This window comes from Oncorhynchus keta, chromosome 33 (genome assembly GCF_023373465.1).
Source record: "Oncorhynchus keta strain PuntledgeMale-10-30-2019 chromosome 33, Oket_V2, whole genome shotgun sequence".
NCBI lineage: Eukaryota > Metazoa > Chordata > Actinopteri > Salmoniformes > Salmonidae > Oncorhynchus > Oncorhynchus keta.
The window spans coordinates 686279-704806 of record NC_068453.1 but is presented as its reverse complement, the minus strand read 5'-3'; the positions used below and the strand labels follow the sequence as shown (position 1 = coordinate 704806).

At 43.3% G+C, this 18528-nt stretch overlaps 1 protein-coding gene across 3 annotated transcripts in view; it reads left to right on the top strand.

Annotated features, from left to right (window-relative positions):
* masp1 (MBL associated serine protease 1) overlaps positions 1 to 18528 on the top strand; it is a 79685-nt gene that overhangs the window by 40356 nt on the left and 20801 nt on the right. The gene's annotated exons all lie outside the window — the stretch shown is intronic.

The following is an 18528-nucleotide window of genomic DNA, read 5'->3' as shown; positions in this document are numbered from 1 at the left end:
GTACTCCAGAATGTTATGAAGAGTGATCAGATGAATTGCAATTAATTTAAAAGTCCCTCTTTGCCATGCAAATTAACTGAATCCCCCAAAAAACATTTCCACTGCATTTCAGCCCTGCCACAAAAGGACCAGCTGACATCATGTCAGTAATTCTCTCCCTAACACAGGTGTGAGTGTTGATGAGGACAAGGCTGGAGATCACTCTGTCATGCTGTTTGAGTTTGAAAAACAGACTGGAAGCTTCAAAAGGAGGGTGGAGCTTGGAATTATTGTTCTTCCTCTGTCAACCATGGTTACCTGCAAGGAAACACATGCCTTCATCATTACTATGCACAAAAAGGGCTTCACAGGCAAGGATATTGCTGCCAGTAAGATTGCACCTAAATCAACCATTTACCGGATCATCAAGAACTTTAAGCAGAGCAGTTCAATTGTTGTGAAGAAGGCTTCAGTGCGCCCAAGAAAGTCCAGGACCGTCTCCTAAAGTTGATTCAGCTGTGGGATCGGGGCACCAGCAGTACAGAGCTTGCTCAGGAATGGCAGCAGGCAGGTGTGAGTGCATCTGCACGCACAGTGAGGCAAAGACTTTTGGAGGATGGCCTGGTGTCAAGAAGGGCAGCAAAGGAGCCACTTCTCTCCAGTAAAAACATCAGGGACAGACTAATATTCTGCAAAAGGTACAGGAATTGAACTGCTGAGGACTGGGGTAAAGTCATTTTCTCTGATGAATCCACTTTCCGATTGTTTGGGGCATCCGGGAAAAAGCTTGTCCGGAGAAGACAAGGTGAGCGCTACCATCAGTACTGTGTCGTGCCAACAGTAAAGCATCCTGAGATCGTTCGTGTGGGGTTGCTTCTCAGCCAAGGGAGTGGGCTCACTCACAATTTTGCCTAAGAACACAGCCATGAATAAAGAATGGTACCAACACATCCGCCGAGAGCAACTTCTCCTAACCATCCAGGAACAGTTTGGTGACGAACAATGCCTTTTCCAGCATGATGGAGCACCTTGCCATAAGGAAAAAGTGATAACTAAGTGGCTCGGGGAAAAAAACATCAATATTTTGGGTCCATGGCCAGGAAACTCCCCAGACCTTAATCCCATTGAGAACTTGTGGTCAATCCTCAAGAGGCGGGTGGACAAATAAAAACCCACGAATTCTGACAAAATCCAAGCATTGATTATGCAAGAATGGGCTACCATCAGTCAGGATGTGGCCCAGAAATGAATTGACAGCATGCCTGGGGGTATTGCAGAGGTCTTGAAAAAGAAGGGTCAACATAGCAAATATTGAATCTTTGCATCAACTTCATGCAATTATCAATAAAATCCTTTGACACTTTTGAAATGCTTGTAAATAAACTTCAGTATTCAATAGTAACATCTGACAAAAATATCTAAAGACACTGAAGCAGCAAACTTTGTGGAAATTAATATTTGTGTCATTCTCAAAACTGTTGGCCATGACTGTACGTATGAGATGAGTAATGTAAGATATGTAAACATTATTAAAGTGACTAGTGATCCATTTATGAAAGTGGCCAGTGATTTCGAGTCTGTATATAGGCTGCAGCCTCTCTGTGTTAGTGATGGCTGTTTAACAGTCTGATGGCCTTGAGATAGAAGCTGTTTTTCAGTCTCTTGTTTTTTTATACCTTTATTGAACTAGGCAAGTCAGTTAAGTACTGACCTCGCCTTATGGATGGTAGCAGGGTGAACAGACAATGCTCGGGTGGTTGTTGTCCTTTTTGGCCTTCCTTTGACATCCGGTGCTGTAGGTGTCCTGGGTGGCAGGTAGTTTGCCACTGGTGATGCTTTGTGCAGACCGCACCACCCTTTGGAGTGCCTTGCAGTTGTGGGTGGTGCAGTTGCCGTACCAGGCGGTGGTACAGCCAGACAGGATTCTCTCAATTGTTCATCTGTAAAAGTTTGTGAGGGTTTTAGGTGACAAGCCATATTTCTTCAGCCTCGTGAGGTTGAAGAGGCACCTTTCCGCATTCTTCACCAGACTGTCTGTGTGGATGGACCATTTCAGTTTGGCCGTGATGTGTACACCGAAGAACTTAACTTTCCACCTTCTCCACTGCTGTCCCGTCGATGTGGATAGGGGGGTGCTCCCTCTGCTGTTTCCTAAAATCCACGTTCATCTCCTTTGTTTTGTTGATGTTGAGTGAGAGGCTGTCTCGTCATTGTTGGTAATCAAGCCCACTTCTGTTGTGTTGTCAGCTAACTTGATGATTGAGCAGTCATGGGTGAACAGGGAGTACAGGAGGGGGCTGAGCACGCACCCTTGTGGGGCCCCAGTGTTGAGGATCAGCGAAGTAGAGATGGCCAACTCAGAAAGAGTTATCCCATCAGAAAGTCCAGGACCCAATTGCACAGAGCGGGGTTGACACCCAGGGCCTCAAGCTTAATGATGAGCTTGGAGTGTACTATGGTGTTGAATGAGCCTTAGTCAATGAACAGCATTCTTACATACCTTAAGGGAACATTTCGGCAGTTGCTGTATGGTTAGTGAGAAAGTCCATATTGCAAATGTATGGTCCCTTACTAGACGTCTGAAAACGTTTGTAAAATTCGCGGATGGCGTCGGGCCGAGCGGCAGGGCCGGACCTACCGGGAAGTCATCAAATGAACTTTGTCGGACATTCGGTTTCCGTTTTACAAAAATAATCATTTTTCCGCTGTCCCGGAAAATCCCACAAGAGGGCATAAGCAATCATATTGCTATTGGACAAAACATCACGATTCACGACGGGGCCTTATCTTGAAAACTGAAAATATTTCGAAGCCGAAACTTGGTGAGCGTAGGTTTGGCATAATGGGCAGTTGGCCCCGAACAAGATGGCGTCTAGGCCTCAACGGTTTTTGAGTTATGGCCATTTATCTGGGATTAAAGGTCCAAAATGAAAATAGAGAAATTATTTTTCCACTTCACGTCAAAGTCAAGGAGCCTCCGGTGTCAATAAAAAAGAACCAGCCATTTATCTATCGTCATTTAAGAGAAATCGTACGATGACAGATTGGTGATGTTCACGGATAGGTTACTTTTTTCAACGGTTACAGATCCAGTTGCGGGGTGTTCTTACGAATCTTTTTAAAGTGTGCTGCGGAGCTCTGTGAGATTTCTGTGATTTTCTATGATTTTCTGAAATAACACACACTCACTAAACCCTCTGTAAATAACTCAGTTCTTAACGTAAAGCCTTAAAACTCAGGATTCTGTAAAGACATACCCCAATCAGGATATGAGTTTATTTATAGCTTCCTGTGCCAACCGGAACTGCCTTAAATGGTGTCACAGTGGCAGTTTCCAAGGGTTAAAAAGGTCAGATCTTTTCAAAACTTCATATGTGTGATTAGGCAACCCCCATAAACTGTAAGTCAGTCATTTCTCCCAACAGATGTCAAAGAAAAGCTCTCTCTCACACACACACACACAGAAACACACACACAGCAAGGATGGAGTGACAAAGTGCGGTGCTTAAAGACACACAAAGCCTACAATGGCATTTCCATATTCTCTAGGCCGTGCCGAGTTCAACGAGATGCCCCGCTTGACCGTAGCTCGCTCGGTCTAAGCACAGCGACCATTAGAAAAGTAGGCCCAAAATGAAGGCTGGCCCTCAATGTCATTTGCTTTTGGGTGACAGTGAGAGAACTGTTAGGGTGAGAAGCACAATTCGACCTCAGGTACGTTCCTAAGGTCCTCCCGATCCGTGCAAGCCTAACCTTGACCATGTGGCATTAACCCTTAACAGTTAAAAGAAGGTGTTTACATCAAACAGTTTGCATTGACTTCTCTCCCCATAAGAATACATAGCCTGCACCTCTAAATTCAACCTGAAGCCTATGTGGGTTATGAATGCCTTATGAAGCTGTCTTCTATGACAGTCCATCAGGCCACTATGAGGTCTACCTGTGTTGATTCTAAGCTTCCTGGACCAACCAGAAGTGGTTAAAATCACCCTAAATGTGTTTATCCATACCCTGCCTGCAGTTTGAGAGACACAGTGCATTCAACCCTGTGTAAATCAGTCAATTCTTAACGTAAGGACTTAAAACTCAGGATTCTGTAAAAGCATACCCCAGTGAGGATATGTGTTGACTTCCTGTGCCAACCGGAAGTGCCATAATTGGTGTCTCTTGGGCTGTTTCGAGGGGTTAAAAAGTCAGATCTTTCCAAAACTTCATATATGTGATTAGGCAACCCCCATGAACTGTAAATCAGTCATTTTTCCCATAAAATTTCAAAGGAAAACTAAATCACACACACACACAGCTTGGAAGTAGGGACGCGGAAGTGCGGTGCGTAGAGACATACACTGCCTGCATTAGTTAACCTTGTTGGAACTTTAAAAAACCGTCAGACCTAGAGTTCCGAAACTTTAGAATCCTGTTCTAGACCTCAGGTCGATAGTGCGTGGTGAGTTACGTGGCTCTAGAAGGTTCTAAGACCAAGAAACAGCCTCGTACATTTGCAATGACTTCAATTCATTTTTGCATCATGAAAATTACGACATTTAGAAATGTCCCCGAGTCGCAAGACTAGGTGCATTGCGACCGTCTCGGCCCATATAGACAGACCCCAACGTTTCCGTCCGATAGCTCATTCAAGGACCTCATAGCAAGTCATGGAAAAAAGTGGATTTTCAGCACCAATTAGGGTTTTGCTCGGACACCAAATGACCGATCGAGCCGAAACTTGGGATTCGGGGTCGCCTCAGCTAGGCCTACACATAACATAAAAAATGGACCCGCAGCAAGAACGTAACTACGTGTTTTATGTTTTTTTTTATGGTTTGAACCGAAGGCGTTGTGAATTTTGGGCCAGCTCTGAAGTATGTGATAGTTGGCTACTAAACGAGTTGGAAAAAGTGGGTTTAGTGTCAGTTTGTATCAGTTTGGTGTCAGAATGATATCTAATTGACTAATGGACAGTGACTTGCTGGTGACTCTTGTCCATTTGCAATATGTTTAAACAGTGAGGTACCATCATCACATTCTGAAATCAACCCTAACGAGCCATTGAGATGAACCAGAATCACTGCCCAGCCATCCCGAGTTCATCGGGCCAGTCAATTTCACATTCCTGCAGGATTTTATAGCATGACAAATTTGTGATGGTACCTGCCCATTTAACCATATTGCAAATGCACAGTGACTTTGCAAAAGTAAGAAAACAACGAGCGTTGGAAAGGAGCAACTATCACTGCCAGGCCATCCTGTGTTCATCAGGCCAGTCAATTTAGCATTTCTGCAGGATTTTTGAGCATGTCAAATTTCATATGGTAAATGCCCATTGAACCATATTGCAAATGCACGTGCACTTGCAATATGATTCAACAGTGACAAAACATCACAAAATGGACATGATGAAGTCAACACAATGAGCGATGGAAAGGAGCAACTATCACTGCCAGGCCATCCTGTGTTCATCAGGCCAGTCAATTTCGCATTCCTGCAGGATTTTTATAGCATGACAAATTCGTGATGGTACCTGCCCATTGAACCATATTGCAAATGCACAGTGACTTTGCAAAAGTAAGAATACATAAACAATTGGACATAATGAAATCACCATATTTTTATTTTTAGGTTACCAGGTGCCTATTTCAAATCACCAGTTGCACTGATGTATAAGGGCGCCCATGGATAGAGGGCCGTAGTAGGGTACTCCCATAGCGGGCATGGACAATAGGAGTCCCGGTAAATGCATTTACAACCATATTTTTTATTTTTGGGTTACCAGGTGCCTATTTTCAATCACCAGTTGCACAACAATGCACGTGCATTTGCAATATGATTCTATAGTGAAAAACATCACCAAATGGACATGATGAAATCAACAAAATGAGTGATGGAAAGGAACAACTATCACTGCCAGGCCATCCTGTGTTCATCAGGCCAGTCAATTTTGCATTTCTGCAGGATTTTTGAGCATGTCAAATTTCATATGGTAAATGCCCATTGAACCATATTGCAAATGCACGTGCACTTGCAATATGATTGTATAGTGAAAAAACATCACCAAATGGACATGATGAAATCAACACAACGAGTGATGGAAAGGAACAACTATCACTGCCCGGCCATCCTGTGTTCCCATAGCGGGCATTAATATCAGAATGACCGGTAAATGCATTTACAACCATATTTTTATTTTTGGGTTACCAGGTGCCTATTTTCAATCACCAGTTGCACAACAATGCGTATCCATCAGAATATTTTAAACAGTCCATAAAGCACTCAGGACGGACCCCATAGATAGAGGGCTGTAGTAGGGTACTCCCATAACGGGCATGGACAATAGGAGTCCCGGTAAATGCATTTACAACCATATTTTTATTTTTGGGTTACCAGTTGTACAACAATGCATGTGCATTTGTAATATGATTCTATAGTGAAAAAACATCACCAAATGGACATGATGAAATCAACACAACGAGTAATGGAAAGGAACAACTGTTACTGCCAGGTCATCCTGTGTTCATCAGGCCAGTCAATTTTGCATTCCTGCAGGATTTTTATAGCATGACAAAATCGTGATGGTACATGCCCATTGAAACATATTGCAAATGCACGTGCACTTACAATATGATTCTATAGTGAAAAAACATCACCTAACGGACATGATGAAGTCAACACAACGAGCGATGGAAAGGAGCAACTATCACTGCCAGGCCATCCTGTGTTCATCAGGCCAGTCAATTTTGCATTCCTGCAGGATTTTTATAGCATGACAAAATCGTGATGGTACATGCCCATTGAACCATATTGCAAATGCACAGTGACTTTGCAAAAGTGAGAAAACATAAACAAATGGACATGATGAAATCAACACAACAAGTGATGGAAAGGTACAACTATCACTGCTCGGCCATCCTGTGTTCATCTGGCCAGTCAATTTTGCATTTCTGCAGGATTTTTGAGCATGCCAAATTCGTGATGGTAAATGCCCGTTGAAACATATTGCAAATGCCCGTGCATTTGCAATATGATTCTATAGTGAAAAAACATCACCAAATGGACATGATTAAATCAACACAACGAGTGATGGAAAGGAACAACTATCACTGTCCGGCCATCCCGAGTTCATCAGGCCAGTCAATTTTGCATTTCTGCAGGATTTTTGAGCATGTCAAATTTCTTATGGCATTTGGCCCCAAAAAAGTGACTTTTGACTTTGACTTTTGACTTCCTATGAAATCATATTGTAAATGGACGAAACTTATTACTTATGCGCATGTAAAAAAATATATATATGATAATAAAATTGGACAAAAGTATATTCATACAGTTCTTACACATGTGTAATTGACAAAAAAATGAAATAATTTTGAAAAACGGTCCAGAAAGCACTTTTTTAAGGAGTGATAAGTTTTTGACAAAAAATCATTTTTTCAAAATTTTGCTTTTGGATGTTGACTTGGGTTACATTTCCAATATGAAAAACCATGGTGGAGCGGATTCGCCACCTGTTGAATTTGTAAAGTGTTACAACTGGCAATTGCCATATGGCATTTGCAATACACTTTGCATGAATCAACGCCGAATTGGGTGGTATTGGACAATGTGTATATGGTTTGTCCGATGCCAATGACATCCCATTCATTTTTGTCCAATACATTTACATTTACATTTATGTCATTTAGCAGACGCTCTTATCCAGAGCGACTTACAAATTGGTGCATTCACCTTATGACATCCAGTGGAACAGCCACTTTACAATAGTGCATCTAAATCTTTTAGGGGGGTGAGAAGGATTACTTATCCTATCCTTGGTATTCCTTAAAGATGTGGGGTTTCAGGTGTCTCCAGAAGGTGGTGATTGACTCCGCTGTCCTGGCGTCGTGAGGGCGTGTGTTCCACCACTGGGTGGCCAGAGCAGCGAACAGTTTTGACTGGGCTGAGCGGGAACTGTACTTCCTCAGTGGTAGGGAGGCGAGCAGGCCAGAGGTGGATGAACGCAGTGCCCTTGTTTGGGTGTAGGGCCTGATCAGAGCCTGGAGGTACTGAGGTGCCGTTCCCCTCACAGCTCCGTAGGCAAGCACCATGGTCTTGTAGCGGATGCGAGCTTCAACTGGAAGCCAGTGGAGAGAGCGGAGGAGCGGGGTGACGTGAGAGAACTTGGGAAGGTTGAACACCAGACGGGCTGCGGTGTTCTGGATGAGTTGTAGGGGTTTAATGGCACAGGCAGGGAGCCCAGCCAACAGCGAGTTGCAGTAATCCAGATGGGAGATGACAAGTGCCTGGATTAGGACCTGCGCCGCTTCCTGTGTGAGGCAGGGTCGTACTCTGTGGATGTTGTAGAGCATGAACCTACAGGAACGGGCCACCGCCTTGATGTTAGTTGAGAACGACAGGGTGTTGTCCAGAATCACGCCAAGGTTCTTAGCGCTCTGGGAGGAGGACACAATGGAGTTGTCAACCGTGATGGCGAGATCATGGAACGGGCAGTCCTTCCCGGGAGGAAGAGCAGCTCCGTCTTGCCGGGGTTCAGCTTGAGGTGGTGATCCGTCATCCACACTGATATGTCTGCCAGACATGCAGAGATGCGATTCGCCACCTGGTCATCAGAAGGGGGAAAGGAGAAGATTAATTGTGTGTCGTCTGCATAGCAATGATAGGAGGGCAGTGTGGGAAGTGTTGGATGAGAGCGAGAGGGAAAAGGATACAAGGTAGTGGTCGGAGACTTGGAGGGGAGTTGCAATGGGGTTAGTGGAAGAACAGCATCTAGTAAAGATGAGGTCGAGCGTATTGCCTGCCTTGTGAGTGGGGGGAAGGTGAGAGGGTGAGGTCAAAAGAGGAGAGGAGTGGAAAGAAGGAGGCAGAGAGGAATGAGTCAAAGGTAGACGTGGGGAGGTTAAAGTCGCCCAGAACTGTGAGAGGTGAGCCGTCCTCAGGAAAGGAGCTTATCAAGGCATCAAGCTCATTGATGAACTCTCCGAGGAACCTGGAGGGCGATAAATGATAAGGATGTTAAGCTTGAAAGGGCTGGTAACTGTGACAGCATGGAATTCAAAGGAGGCGATAGACAGATGGGTAAGGGGAGAAAGAGAGAATGACCACTTGGGAGAGATGAGGATCCCGGTGCCACCACCCCGCTGACCAGAAGCTCTCGGGGTGTGCGAGAACACGTGGGCGGACGAGGAGAGAGCAGTAGGAGTAGCAGTGTTATCTGTGGTGATCCATGTTTCCGTCAGTGCCAAGAAGTCGAGGGACTGGAGGGAGGCATAGGCTGAGATGAACTCTGCCTTGTTGGCCGCAGATCGGCAGTTCCAGAGGCTACTAGGAGACCTGGAACTCCACGTGGGTCGTGCGCGCTGGGACCACCAGATTAGGGTGGCCGCGGCCACGCGGTGTGGAGCGTTTGTATGGTCTGTGCAGAGAGGAGAGAACAGGGATAGACAGACACATAGTTGACAGGCTACAGAAGAGGCTACGCTAATGCAAGGAGATTGGAATGACAAGTGGACTACACGTCTCGAATGTTCAGAAAGTTAAACTTACGTAGCAAGAATCTTATTGACTAAAATGATTAAAATGATACAGTACTGCTGAAGTAGGCTAGCTGGCAGTGGCTGCGTTGTTGACACTACACTAATCAAGTCGTTCCGTTGAGTGTAATAGTTTCTACAGTGCTACTATTCGGGGGCTAGCTGGCTAGCTAGCAGTGTTGATTACGTTACGTTGCGTTAAAAGAACGACAATAGCTGGCTAGCTAACCTAGAAAATCGCCCAATACAGGGGGGTATTCCCTTACATAGGTATTCCTCTTGTCCAGATGGGATAGAGGGGTGTGCAGTGTGTTGGCTATTGCATCGTCTGTGGACCTTTTTGGGCGGTATGCATATTGAAGTGGGTCTAGGGTGGCAGGTAAGGTGGAGGGAATATTATCCTTGACTAGTCTCTCAAAGCACTTCATGATGACAGAAGTGAGTGCTACGGGGCGATAGTCATTTAGTTCAGTTATCTTTGCCTTCTTGGTTACAGGATCAATGGTGGCCATCTTGAAACATGTGGGGATAGCAGGGAGAGATAGGGAGAGATTGAATATGTCCGTAAACACACCAGCCAGCTGGTCAGCACATGCTCGGAGGAAGCGGCCAGGGATGCCGTCTGGGCCGGGAACCTTGCGAGGTTAAACACGTTTAAATGTCTTACTCATGTCTGGGTGGCCTGCACTCCTTGGTAGGGGGCGTCGTCGGTTGCACTATTATCCCTGGCAAAGAAGTTGTGTGATTTGTCTGGAAGCAAGATGTCGATATCCATGACGTGGCTGGTTTTCTTTTTGTAGTCTGTAATTGCCTTCATATGGGGTGATAATTATTAATATCACTACTATCCACGCCATTATGGAGTGGCAGTACAAGAGCTGATTTCCAGTTGTATAAAGTACTAAAGTAAAAATACTTTTAAGTACTACTTAAGTAGTTTTTTGGGGTATCTGTACTTTGCTATTTATATTTTTTGACAACTTTTACTTTTACTCCACTACATTCCTGAAGAAAATGTATGTACTTTTTACTCCTTACATTTTCCCTGACACACAAGTACTCGTTACATTTAGTATGCTCGAGCAGGACAGAATTATGGCACCTGTAAATATAACGCTTTGTCATCCCTACTGGCGTTGGCTTTGCCTCCAAAACATCCCGTGAATTTGCACAGAGCCACATCAAATCACAGAAATACTCATAATAAACAAATCAAAGATGCAAGTGTTATTCACAGATTTAAAGATATACTTCTCCTTCATGCAACCACTGTGTCAAATTTCAAAAACACTTTACGGAAAAAGCAAACCATGCAATAATCTGAGTACGGTGCTCAGACGACATACACAACCCAAGAATATATCCGCCATGTTGGAGTCAGCATAAGTCAGAAATAGCATTATAAATATTCACTTACCTTTGATGATCTTCCTTAGAAAGCGTTCCCATGAATCCCAGTTCCACAATAAATGTTTGATTTGTTCCATAAAGTCCATAATTTATGTCCAAATTCCTCCTTTTGTTAGGGCGTTTAGTAAACAAATCGAAACTCACGAGGCGCGGGCAAGTCCAGCGGAAATGTCGGATGAAAATTCCAAAAAGTGATATTACTGGTCGTAGAAACAAATCAAACGATGTATAGAATCAATCTATAGGATGTTTTTATCATAAATGTTCAATAGTGTCCCAACCGGAGAATTCATTTGTCTGTAGATAAGCAATGGAACGAGAGGTACTTTCTCATGACCGCGCGTCACAGTAGAAGCCTGAAACAATGTTCTAAAGACTGTTGACATCTAGTGGAAACCTTAGGAAGTGCAAGATGACCCATATCCCACTGTATTTGCAATAGGGGCTGAGTTGAAAACCTACAAACCTCAGATTTCCCATTTCCTGGTTGGATTTTTTTCTCAGGTTTTTGCCTGCCATATGAGTTCTGTTACTCACAGACATCATTGAAACAGTTTGATAAACTTCCGAGTGTTTTCTATCCGATACTACTAATAACATGCATATATTAGCACCTGGGACTGAGCAGGAGGCAGTTTACTCTGGGCACGCTTTTCATCCAAATTTGAAAATGCTGCCCCCTATCCATAAGAAGTGAACCTCATAGTCCGCCCCACCCCGCATGCGGTCGCGTTACTACAGCCTCAAGCTCATTACCATAACGCAACGTTAGCGATTTCTAAAAATCGCAAATGAAATGAAATAAATATGCCTGCTCTCAAGCTTATCCTTTTCTTAACAATCCTGTCGTCTCAGATTTTCAAAATATGCTTTAGAACCAGAGAAAATCAATAATTTGTGTAAGAGTGGTGATAGCTAGCTTAGCATTTAGCGTTAGCATTTAGCATGCAACATATTCACAAAAACCAGCAAAGGGATCAAATAAAATAATTTACCTTTGAAGAACTTCAGATGTTTCAATGAGGAGACTAGCAGACATAGCAGATGTCCAGTTTTTCCTGAAAGATTCTTGTGTAGGACACAACGTTCCGTTTTGTTACTATGCATTTGGCTACCGAAACTAACCGAAAATTCAGTCACCTACACGTCAAACTTTTTTCAGAATTAACTCCATAATATCGACTGAAACATGGAAAACGTTGTTTGAATCAATCCTCAAGGTGTTTTGTCATATATCTCTTCATTGAAATGCCGTCCCTGGAAGCCTGCATTCTTCTCTGATTCGGATGGAAAAATACTGGTAGCTGACTTTTGCGCACCAATTTCCACGCAGACACCGTGCGGGACACTTGGCAATTGTAGTCTCTTATGGTCAATCTTCCAATGATATGCCTACAAATACGTCACAATGCTGCAGACACCTTGGGAAACAAGAGAACGTGTCCTTTCATTCCTGTCGCATTCACAGCCATATAAGGCGATCATGGAAAACGTAGCCTCAGAAATCCTGTTCATTTCCTGGTCGGTCAAACATCTTGGTTTTGCCTGAAGCATTTGTTCTAGGGCACTCACAGTGAAAATCTTTGCAGTTCTGGAAACGTAAGAGTGTCTTCTTTCCAAAACTATCAATTCCAAGCATAGTCGAGCATCTTTTCGTGACAAAATATTGCGCTTAAAACGGGCACGTCTTTTTATCCAAAAATGAAATACTGCCCCTATAGGACTAACAGGTTAAACAAGTTACCATCTCCTGAATTCAACTCTAGAAGATGTATAAGTTATATCAATAAGTCACTTATTAATCATTACCTCATATCAATCTCATTCTGAACAGTTGTAATCTTCTTGGATCTGCAAAAAACCCAGCTTTGCTCATCATTCAGTCCTACACACATTGGTTTAATTATTTATTTACTAACTAACTAAATAATAACACAGAATACACTTACATGACAAAGGTCCCTAGTGGACTGACAAGATATGACGACTTGTTACACATACGGGGAGGGGGTGGGGAAAAGAGTGAGAGAAAGGGACATGAATGTGGATATACGTTTGGAAAATATAATGAATGTATTTACGTGTGAATGCCGTTTGCCGTTTCTCTGTCGGAACTAGCCCCCCTCCGGAAGAATGTTGGTTTGGTAAGCCTTTCCTGTGGGCCACTTGTACATGCTCTGATTGTCCACCAGAGGTCACAATGTCCTTCTTCTTAGTTGTCCGGTCTCAAATGGCCTGTTTCCTAAGAACAGCTAATTAGCTGTACCAGTGATTGTCTGAGAGGGGAGTTTTCTTCTCCTCTTCCTCGGGTAGATGGTCCAAGTTCCAAACCACTTTACACACGAAACTGCAGCCTGGCGGTGGTCTGGCAAATTCAAGTTCTTCTAACCATTTAAACGTGTGGACCACAGTCTCACGTCTTTCTGGTCTGATGTTTATTCTTTGCCAGTCCTTTTAAAACACTCTGGCAAAAGGGGACGGCTCCGTCCTTCTGACACACTCAGGATGTGGCTACTTAACATCTAATCATATCTTTGGCATATTCTCTTATGGCTCCTAAAATCACATTCCCATATGAACACAAATGTCTTCGTCATTTTTCACATTGTCTACACAACGTATTGGATGGAGACTTCATACCTTTAAATACTTTTCAAATTACAGTATTTCCTTTCTAACCTTTCTAATGACCTCACAATATGACATTGACATATGATATTTCTACATCTACTCACTGACCATTTCCCACATCCAATTGGATGTTAGAAATATTGTTCCAAAGTTAACTTTTTGGACGTTAGAGTTTTTGGCTGGCACAAGTCTGAACAAAGATATTCCTTTGGTTCATACTAGAGAGCCAGACAGTCCTTTGCTGCATAACATTTATGACCAGGTGTGAGATGTCAAAAAGCGGTCACCAAGGATAATAACTTGGATTTAGTAAAAGAAGATGACAAACTAGTTAACTCCTCTGGTGCACAAAGGTTAGCTAAGGGAGGACGGTAGATTCCTGTAACAGTTATGGATACATTGTTCCCCAGACAAAGACTTAAAGATAGTAGATCAACTATTTTGGTAAAGGAAATGGATTTCAGTAATAAGACAGATAACCCCGTCTGTCAGTTATGAACACATTATAACCATCAATATTATTATCAATCCAGAATGTCCCCAGAGATCCAAGTTTCAGTCAATGTCCGGATTCATCTGCATAAACCAGATCTTGATGGTATCTAGTCTAGGAAGTAAGGTCCTCATTATCAGATGCATCAACCTAAGTCCTTTGTGATTTTTAAAGTCACATGGAGTCCACAACTCAAACGCAATACGTTCAATAGGCAGTTAAAGGCCCTGTCTTATTTATTTTATATATTTTTACTTAACCTTTATTTAACTTCTTGAATCTAGGGGGCACTATTTTCATTTTTGGAAAAATAACGTTCCTTAAGTAAACGGGTTATTTTGTCAGGACAAGATGCTAGAATATGCATATAATTGACAGCTTAGGATAGAAACCACTCTAAAGTTTCCAACACTGTAAAAATATTGTCTGTGAGTATAACAGAACTGATATTGCAGGCGAAAGCCTGAGAAAAATCCAATCAGGAAGTGACTCTTATTTAGAAACCTCTGCGTTCCCATGCGTCCCTATTGAGCAGTGAATGAGATATCAACCAGATTCCTTTTTTCTATGGCTTCCCTAATGTGTCTAGTGTCACAATACATAGTTTCAGGCATTTATTTTGAAAAATGAGCCTGAACGTCAACATTGCGTCAGTGGTCAGCTGAAGTCTCTCAGAGTGTTTTGTGTGTAAAGGACAAATGTGGCCATTGTTTCTCTCTTTCCTACTAAGAAGCCATCTGTCCCGGTTGATATATTATCGAATAGATATTTGAAAAACACCTTGAGGATTGATTATAAACAACGTTTGCCATGTTTCTGTCGATATTATGGAGCTAATTTGGAATATTTTTCGGCGTTGTCGTGACCGCAATTTCCGGTCGAATTCTCAGCCAAACGTGAAGAACTAACGGAGTTATTTCGGCTGCAAAAATAATATTTTGGAAAAAAAAGGAACATTTGCTATCTAACTGGGAGTCTTGTGAGTGAAAACATCTGAAGCGCATCAAAGGTAAACTATTTAATTTGATTGCTTTTCTGATTTTCGTGACCAGGTTGCCTGCTGCTCGCTAGGCATAATGCTATGCTAGGCTATCGATAAACTTACACAAATGCTTGTCTTGCTTTGGCTGTAAAGCATATTTTCAAAATCTGAGATGACAGGGTGATTAACAAAAGGCTAAGCTGTGTTTCAATATATTTCACTTGTGATTTCATGAATATTAATATTTTCTAGTAATATTTATGTCCGTTGCGTTATGCTAATTAGTGCCAGTTGATGATTACGCTCCCGGATCCGGGATGGGTAGTTACAAGAGGCAAGTCAGTTAAGAACACATTCTTATTTACAATAACGGCCTACCCCTGGCCAATCCCAGACGACGCTGTGCCCATTGTGCACCGCACTATGGGACTCCCAATTTTTTATTTATTTTTTTATTTCACCTTTATTTAACCAGGTAGGCAAGTTGAGAACAAGTTCTCATTTACAATTGCGACCTGGCCAAGATAAAGCAAAGCAGTTCGACAGATACAACGACACAGAGTTACACATGGAGTAAAACAAACATACAGTCAATAATACAGTATAAACAAGTCTATATACAATGTGAGCAAATGAGGTGAGAAGGGAGGTAAAGGCAAAAAAGGCCATGGTGGCAAAGTAAATACAATATAGCAAGTAAAACACTGGAATGGTAGTTTTGCAATGGAAGAATGTGCAAAGTAGAAATAAAGATAATGGGGTGCAAAGGAGCAAAATAAATAAATAAATTAAATACAGTTGGGAAAGAGGTAGTTGTTTGGGCTAAATTATAGGTGGGCTATGTACAGGTGCAGTAATCTGTGAGATGCTCTGACAGTTGGTGCTTAAAGCTAGTGAGGGAGATAAGTGTTTCCAGTTTCAGAGATTTTTGTAGTTTGTTCCAGTCATTGGCAGCAGAGAACTGGAAGGAGAGGCGGCCAAAGAAAGAATTGGTTTTGGGGGTGACTAGAGAGATATACCTGCTGGAGCGTGTGCTACAGGTGGGAGATGCTATGGTGACCAGCGAGCTGAGATAAGGGGGGACTTTACCTAGCAGGGTCTTGTAGATGACATGGAGCCAGTGGGTTTGGCGATGAGTATGAAGCGAGGGCCAGCCAACGAGAGCGTACAGGTCGCAATGGTGGGTAGTATATGGGGCTTTGGTGACAAAACGGATTGCACTGTGATAGACTGCATCCAATTTGTTGAGTAGGGTATTGGAGGCTATTTTGTAAATGACATCGCCAAAGTCGAGGATTGGTAGGATGGTCAGTTTTACAAGGGTATGTTTGGCAGCATGAGTGAAGGATGCTTTGTTGCGAAATAGGAAGCCAATTCTAGATTTAACTTTGGATTGGAGATGTTTGATATGGGCCTGGAAGGAGAGTTTACAGTCTAACCAGACACCTAAGTATTTGTAGTTGTCCACGTATTCTAAGTCAGAGCCGTCCAGAGTAGTGATGTTGGACAGGCGGGTAGGTGCAGGTAGTGATCGGTTGAAGAGCATGCATTTGGTTTTACTTGTATTTAAGAGCAATTGGAGGCCACGGAAGGAGAGTTGTATGGCATTGAAGCTTGCCTGGAGGGTTGTTAACACAGTGTCCAAAGAAGGGCCGGAAGTATACAGAATGGTGTCGTCTGCGTAGAGGTGGATCAGAGACTCACCAGCAGCAAGAGCGACCTCATTGATGTATACAGAGAAGATAGTCGGTCCAAGAATTGAACCCTGTGGCACCCCCATAGAGACTACCAGAGGTCCGGACAGCAGACCCTCCGATTTGACACACTGAACTCTATCAGAGAAGTAGTTGGTGAACCAGGCGAGGCAATCATTTGAGAAACCAAGGCTGTCGAGTCTGCCGATGAGGATGTGGTGATTGACAGAGTCGAAAACCTTGGCCAGATCAATGAATACGGCTGCACAGTAATGTTTCTTATCGATGTCGGTTAAGATATCGTTTAGGACCTTGAGCGTGGCTGAGGTGCACCCATGACCAGCTCTGAAACCAGATTGCAGAGAAGGTATGGTGAGATTCGAAATGGTCGGTAATCTGTTTGTTGACTTGGCTTTCGAAGACCTTAGAAAGGCATGGTAGGATAGATATAGGTCTGTAGCAGTTTGGGTCAAGAGTGTGTCCCCCTTTGAAGAGGGGGATGACCGCAGCTGCTTTCCAAACTTTGGGAATCTCAGACGACACGAAAGAGAGGTTGAACAGGCTAGTAATAGGGGTGGCAACAATTTCGGCAGATAATTTTAGAAAGAAAGGGTCCAGATTGTCTAGCCCGGCTGATTTGTAGGGGTCCAGATTTTTCAGCTCTTTCAGAACATCAGCTGAATGGATTTGGGAGAAGGAGAAATGGGGAAGGCTTGGGCGAGTTGCTGTTGGGGGTGCAGTGCTGTTGACCGGGGTAGGAGTAGCCAGGTGGAAAGCATGGCCAGCCGTAGAAAAATGCTTATTGAAATTCTCAATTATGGTGGATTTATCAGTGGTGACAGTATTTCCTATCTTCAGTGCAGTGGGCAGCTGGGAGGAGGTGTTCTTATTCTCCATGGACTTTACAGTGTCCCAGAACTTTTTTGAGTTAGTGTTGCAGGAAGCAAATTTCTGCTTGAAAAAGCTAGCCTTGGCTTTTCTAACTGCCTGTGTATAACGGTTTCTAGCTTCCCTGAACAGCTGCATATCACGGGGGCTGTTCGATGCTAATGCAGAACGCCATAGGATGTTTTTGTGTTGGTTAAGGGCAGTCAGGTCTAGGGAGAACCAAGGGCTATATCTGTTCCTGGTGCTAAATTTCTTGAATGGGGCATGTTTATTTAAGATGGTCAGGAAGGCATTTAAAAAAAATATCCAGGCATCCTCTACTGACGGGATGAGATCAATATCCTTCCAGGATACCCCGGCCAGGTCGATTAGAAAGGCCTGCTCGCTGAAGTGTTTCAGGGAGCATTTTACAGTGATGAGTGGAGGTCGTTTGACCGCTGACCCATTACGGATGCAGGCAATGAGGCAGTGATCGCTGAGATCTTGGTTGAAGACAGCAGAGGTGTATTTAGAGGGGAAGTTGGTTAGGATGATATCTATGAGGGTGCCCGTGTTTTAGGGCTTTGGGGGGGTACCTGGTAGGTTCATTGATAATTTGTGTGAAATTGAGGGCATCAAGTTTAGATTGTAGGATGGCTGGGGTGTTAAGCATGTTCCAGTTTAGGTCGCCTAGCAGCACAAGCTCTGAAGATAGATGGGGGGCAATCAGTTCACATATGGTGTCCAGAGCACAGCTGGGGGCAGAGGGTGGTCTATAGCAGGCTGCAACGGTGAGAGACTTGTTTTTAGAGACGTGGATTTTTAAAAGTAGAAGTTCAAATTGTTTGGGTACAGATCTGGATAGTAGAACAGAACTCTGCAGGCTATCTTTGCAGTAGATTGCAACACCGCCCCCTTTGGCAGTTCTATCTTGTCTGAAAATGTTGTAGT